Source organism: Rousettus aegyptiacus, unplaced genomic scaffold (assembly GCF_014176215.1).
Source record: "Rousettus aegyptiacus isolate mRouAeg1 unplaced genomic scaffold, mRouAeg1.p scaffold_m13_p_13, whole genome shotgun sequence".
Lineage (NCBI taxonomy): Eukaryota > Metazoa > Chordata > Mammalia > Chiroptera > Pteropodidae > Rousettus > Rousettus aegyptiacus.
This window is the reverse complement of record NW_023416288.1, coordinates 57,694,108-57,700,107: the sequence shown is the minus strand read 5'-3', so window position 1 is coordinate 57,700,107 and position 6,000 is coordinate 57,694,108. Positions and strand designations below refer to the sequence as shown.

Sequence of the window (6,000 nt, the reverse complement as noted above, 5' to 3'; positions counted from 1 at the left end):
AAAAATTCCTTTGTTCTTAAGCCAAACTTCATTTTCACAATGTTATATGGGGTCCCAATGCATAACAGATAAATGTGGGATGAAGTGAAGGAAGAAGGAAGCCTTGACTTTCAGTATGTCCACCTCCCTCATCTGGAGTGGTCCCTTCCTTACCTCCTTAGAAACTTGGGACTCTGGTAATCACAGTGTGCAAACAACTTTCTTAAGTAATCTAGTTAGTTATTAAAACATATGCTTCATTTTCTTTTCTTTTCTTTTTTTTTTTTTGCATACAGAGAGACAAAATTCAACCCTTCCAATTTCTCTGAAATTTGGCAAAACAATTTTCTTTGGATGTTTGAAATTCTTTAAAAGTCACTCTGTTTGTACATTGTTGCTTAAATCATGAATAAAATGTTAATCAATAGTGCGTTATTATTTTTAGGGGTGCTGATTTTGAAACAATGTCGCATTGTATTTCTAAAAGCGCAGTGAGTTGAGAACTAGATTAACACCCTGGTAACGATGTCAGGAGGATTTTTTTTAGCAGTTCAGACAAGGAGGTGCATCAAGACACTACCATCCTCCTGGAAACAGCTTATCCTAATTATGGTCAAAATCGGTAAGAAAATACAATGAACTTTTTGAGAATTAGCCTCAGAAGCCAGACCTATGTTATTGGAAATATCACAATGCAACACCATTCTCTCTCAACCTCTAGTCTCAAAAAAGGCTTCTTTAGAGTGTTTCTAAAACATCAACTTTGAATTTTTCTCTTAAAAACATCTCTGCTTTTTTATTCCTGCAATTTTTCTTTTTAGTTATTATATTTAATATCTATAGTGAGAATATGTTAATAGATTCACAGCTGCTCTAGAAATATTTTTAAAGTGTCTCTTTATTGTTTGTTTTTCTTAGAAATTTAGCCTATCAAACAAACCTCTTCTGAGTTGGGAAAATGTTCATATTTAATGTATCTATATGTTTAGATTGAATTAGTGCCAACATACAGTAAATGCTTTCTTAAAATATAGGAATTAAGTTCTTTCAGAATGAAGTATCCTTGTATTGAATATTTCCTTTAATATCTATGTAGAGAAAAATTCATCTAATGAAGTTGCTTTACTTTTTTAAATTTTAAAAATTCATATTTAATTGTAATCTTTATAATTCTTATCGTAAGCTACATACCTTTTCCTTGATGGTTTGTTTACACATTTGATAATAAGATTAAATATATTTTATTTATAGATTAACTTCTACAGGTAGAATTTTAGGATAGGCAGGCTAGAGATTGGGCAGACTTAATTACTTGGTCCTTTTTTTTCCTTTAAGGCAATAACTCTTATTAGATGTTAAGTTCCAGGCAAAAGTGTTTTCCATCAAGTCCCTTTTATTTTCTACATGGAATTATAGTAAGTAACAATCAGATACCCCTGACTGCTTTCTGAGCCCTCTGCTGGTGAGATTTCTTTATTTTCTTTCAAAGTTTGAGCAGTGACAAACCCTTCTGTTTTAATTTTAAAAAGTCAAAAGAAATTTCTCATGGTCCAGATGTTTGTTTTTTTCCCTTGAGCACTGCTTGCCTGTGGTCACTCTTTGCTCTTTTTAGAAATAGAGATGATTGTCCATTCGAATGTCTAATTATATTTTTTCTTTCCCCTGAAAAGCAAGGTTTATCTTCTGATAGAGCATTACAAAGTAGTGTGACTAATTTATTAGAAGAGTGATATTTAAGAAAATTACAGAACTTTCATTTTTTAAAAAAATTCCCTTTCCTATGCTGTAATTTGAATCTATTGTTATTTTTGCAATGAAGTGGCTGATCTTGTGGTACTTATGGAATAGGGTGATATTTGAGTTTATCAACCTATCTCTTCCTAGAAACAGAAAGTTTGGTCACATGGCAAATGATCAAGAGCCTTGGTCTGCAGGATTTTTCAAGGTTCTCTTGGTTTAGTTGCTTGGTATATATGGCAGATACTAAATTGTAAAACTGATGAGACAAATCAGAGGATTGGAGAGAACTTACACCATATGAGAACCTTGTGACATTCTGAATCCGAACGAGGATAAACAAATTAATTAAATTCCTTCCTTAAAACCACTCACAAGGAAACAGGAACCAGCTTCCTAACAGTACCCGGGACCTCACAATTAGCAATGTTGCTTTCTTTACAAAACACAATAGGGTTTATATGTGCATATAATTATTCTCGCTATTTTAAGAGAATTGCTCTTAACAGGTCCAGAATTATTATTATTATTATTTTTTTGTGTGTGTGACAATCTAAAGTCTGTGAAAATGCAGTGTGATTAGATATATGCATACAGAAAAACTTATGGCCATTGCTTATCGCTCATAACGAGGCTCACTAGAGGAAAGATTGGAGTCATGGAAATGAAGAGTTAAACATAAGCAACTGATCGTCCTCCAATAGGAAGGAAAAGAATGCTATTTATTATTCGCTTCTAAAGATGCCACGCGTGGCCGTTGCAGGCGGTCACGCAGCGGACGTGGCAGCAGGTGGCCCGCGAGCTGGATCCGGGTACTTGGAGGCCCCTCGGCCCCGCCCCCTCCGTGGCAGGTGCCTTCCCGCGCTCCGTCCACGCTCGGGGCGCCATTTTTAAAACGCGGCCTCGAGTGAGGAAGGCGGTGAGCCGTCTGGATGGGGTAGGTGACTGACCCTCTCTATAAACTTTTAAGAGTCTGATGGGCGGGGCGGAGAGCAGCTCTTTCTGCGGCGCGGGTAGATATGGGCATTTTATGGTTAGAGGTTTTTTTTTTCTTTTCTTTTCTCTTTTTTTCATGTTAGGTTTTGGGAAAGAGGATGCAGACAGACGCCCGGTGTTAGTTGTCAGAAAATGGAAACTCAGCTCGTGATTTTTCTTCTCATTCTATGTGAAGAGAAATTTCGATGCATTATAAGGACCTGGTTCCAAGATTTTGTGTGTACGTCTTATTGTGAATTTTTGTGGGACCAAAACCCATAATTTTCATTAATTTTCACAGGGGGCTGTGGCTCAAAAAAAGTGGATTTCCAGCTTTCTCTGTTTGCAGAGGAGATATCAGGGGATGCCATCCTATTTTCTATACCGATTACTTGAAAAGCGTATGGAAAGATTTGACTCTAATTAGAAACAGACAAAGGCATTTTCTATGCATTAGGAAAGTTCTTAGGACAGAAGTGGCTCAGGTTATTATGATAAAATCAAATGTTAATCTGTAAACGACTCCTTTTTAGTCTTAAACTAAATCCTCTTATCCAGAATAAGCAGAATCAGTGAAAAAAGTAATTGCTACTGAAACCTCTCAGTCCCATGAGCTGTCTCGAGGATGAGTCAATAACAGACGGTAGCTGAGGTCTGACGCAACCAAAGTTGATTTTTCTGTCCCCTCTCAATTCAGGGAAGGGAAATCTGGTACCATGATTAATAAAAATATACTATTAAGTGGGAGATTAAGTGTGTAAACACAGCCCTGAGTACTTTCTTAGTATTTTTTCTTTGTAATTTTGAAAACCTGGTAAATAACCAAGAATGTTGGACCGATAGGGGCACCATAAAAAAAACTGTTGCTTTAGACTCGTACTGGAGACAAGAGTTATTTGTTCTTAATATACATCGAATCACAGTAATTCCTAAGATTTTAGAGATTTTTAAGTGTTGTGAGCTTTTTTTTTTTTTTTTTTGGCAGTTTTTAAATCTTTTGGGGAGAAAAGTTATATTTTTATCTTGGAAGAGTAATCTGAAACGTGAAGAATCTTAGAGCCAACAGGAGCCTTTGCAGCCACCCAAGGTCATAGGAAGACTAGATTTTGGAGTGTCAGAGATCTCGGTTTGAATGCTGGGCTTGCCTCTTATTGTTTCAGCGTTCCTTTGTGGATTAGCTATTGGTCCAATGTCAATATTTAGCGTTGGATGGGATTTACCTGTTGCTTTCTTTGGTTTAATCCCAAATACCCAATCCTGGTGAGACTGGTACAGAAGAGTCAGAAGCGGTGGTAGTCCTCATACTTGTAAACTGCTTAATAATCTCTAAAATTTTGCAGACATTTTTTTATGGTTCTTGTCCTTTATGAGTTGTGTGTCCTTGGCTAAGCTACTTAACCTCCGAATCTCAGTTTCTTAGCTGTAAAGTGGGGGATAATACCTACCTTTATGGTAGAAGAGCTGGATATGAATCCTCTAGCACAGAGCCTGGCTTCAGTTGTTAGCCATTTGGTTCTGGCATTTGACATCTAGCTTGTACTTGAAAATATTTAGGAACACAGAAGTCTTTGCTTTGTGAAAACATCTCTTCTATTGTAACTCAAGTCTCATTGATGGATCAATTATTGGTCCCGTTTGCATTCCCAGCAATAACAAGCTCTTAGATATGATCAGCTTTCAAGTGTTCGAGGACAGACATTCCATCTCTTCTCTAGATTTTACAGTCCAGTTCATTAAGCAGTTATTGCAAGAGATTATCTCAAGATGCTTCATTCTTCTGGATACAATTTAGATTATTTGTCTTTTCGGTTTAGTGTCTACTAAAATGGTACGATATGCTGGAAATGGTATGAGCAACACAAGCCTAGAATCAGTATGCCGTCATTGGCAGACTGAGTCATCTTAGTAAATTTTATATTTCAAATCTTAGGGCCTCAGTTTTCTCATTTACAAAATGAGTTGTTTGAACTGAACAGCACCTAGATTTGCTTCTTGCTTTAGCATTATGTAATTTAATGTTATTCTTGTGTATCAGTATTTTATAACATGGCAGAGTTCTTGACTTTAAATAATTTCACTAACAGTTTTTTTTTTTAAATTTTTTTATTGAGTCTACTTTGGGCTAGATTCAGTGAGCAAAAAAATTTAAAAAAGCATAAAACTATCCCTCCTCAAGGGGCTTATGTCATTTAGTGATAAGACAGGAAGCAGAGAATTTTTAAAAAGAAAGGATGACAAAGTGTTTTGACTTCAGTTATTCTGCTTTCTCATGGCACATAGTTTATATCATTAGAAAGAGTTAACGATATTGTCAATAGCAATACTCATTAACCGACAATAAAAGTGACATTGGAAAATGAAACATCTTACAAAAACATATTCGAGGCTCTTATCTGCAGAGACAGTGGAAGAAGCCGATCAGTGTCCTGTAACTGGTATTATATTTCAGGGCATTCACTGACAGAGTTAGAAAAAGAATCACAGTCCCGGAAGCAGCCTATATTATTTACTTGAGACTGAGAACTATTCCTCCTTTCTGAGGTAGTATCAACAGCACATCAAAGACAGTGTTTTTCTTCGACCACAGTGATTTAACATATAGATGTTGTCTGATGAACTTCTCTAATTTTCTGTTTGAGGAGCATGGAAAATTTTTAGACAAGCTCTTACCTTGTGAATGGGAGGCCTTGCTCTCCTGTGCTTGATTCTATTTTCCCCCACCTCTTGTGTTTGCCTGATGTTGTAGATATTAACAGGCAGATGGTTGATGGGAAGCCATGTTTCAACACCAGATGAGACTGGTAAAAAATGTTTTTGGAACAGCAAGGGAAGAAAATCAATTGTTTTTAGTGTTTTCTTTTCAAAAATTGAAAGCTATGATTCTTTGAGATGAAACATATTTCAGAGGCTTCTCTTACTTAGGTTGTTCTTTCCTTTCTTCCTTCCCTGGTCAAGAACAAAAGACAATACTACAAGAGCAGAGCTGCCTATTCCAGAGGACTCAGCTGCTCATGTGCCTGGGAAACTCTTATACCCTTTGCCCCAGGTCTTGCCTAAACTTGAGAGTCTGTAAATGTCTTTGTCTCTCTCCAAAGGGGACCAGGGCAGAGTCCTGGTATTTTTAATGACAACACGTTCTGTAGTGCATCTGAAATCCTTCCCACCTCCACCCCCTGCAGACTTGTATCATTCTGGGCTTATTTTGCTCTAATTTATTCTGGGATGTATGTTTCTGCATCTGTCCATTCAGATAAGAGGAGAGTGTATGTGTATGTGTGTTTTGTATGCATCTTTTTTGTCTTTCGTGAG

General features: G+C 36.6%; 1 protein-coding gene across 1 annotated transcript in view; it reads left to right on the top strand.

Annotated features, from left to right (window-relative positions):
- The first annotated feature begins 542 nt into the window (after positions 1-542).
- Positions 543-6,000, top strand: part of CHRM2 (cholinergic receptor muscarinic 2) — a 506,666-nt gene continuing 501,208 nt past the window's right edge. The window contains exon 1 of the transcript XR_004954036.1: positions 543-601. The gene's annotated coding sequence lies outside the window, so the exon portion shown is untranslated. The remainder of the gene's footprint in view (positions 602-6,000) is intronic.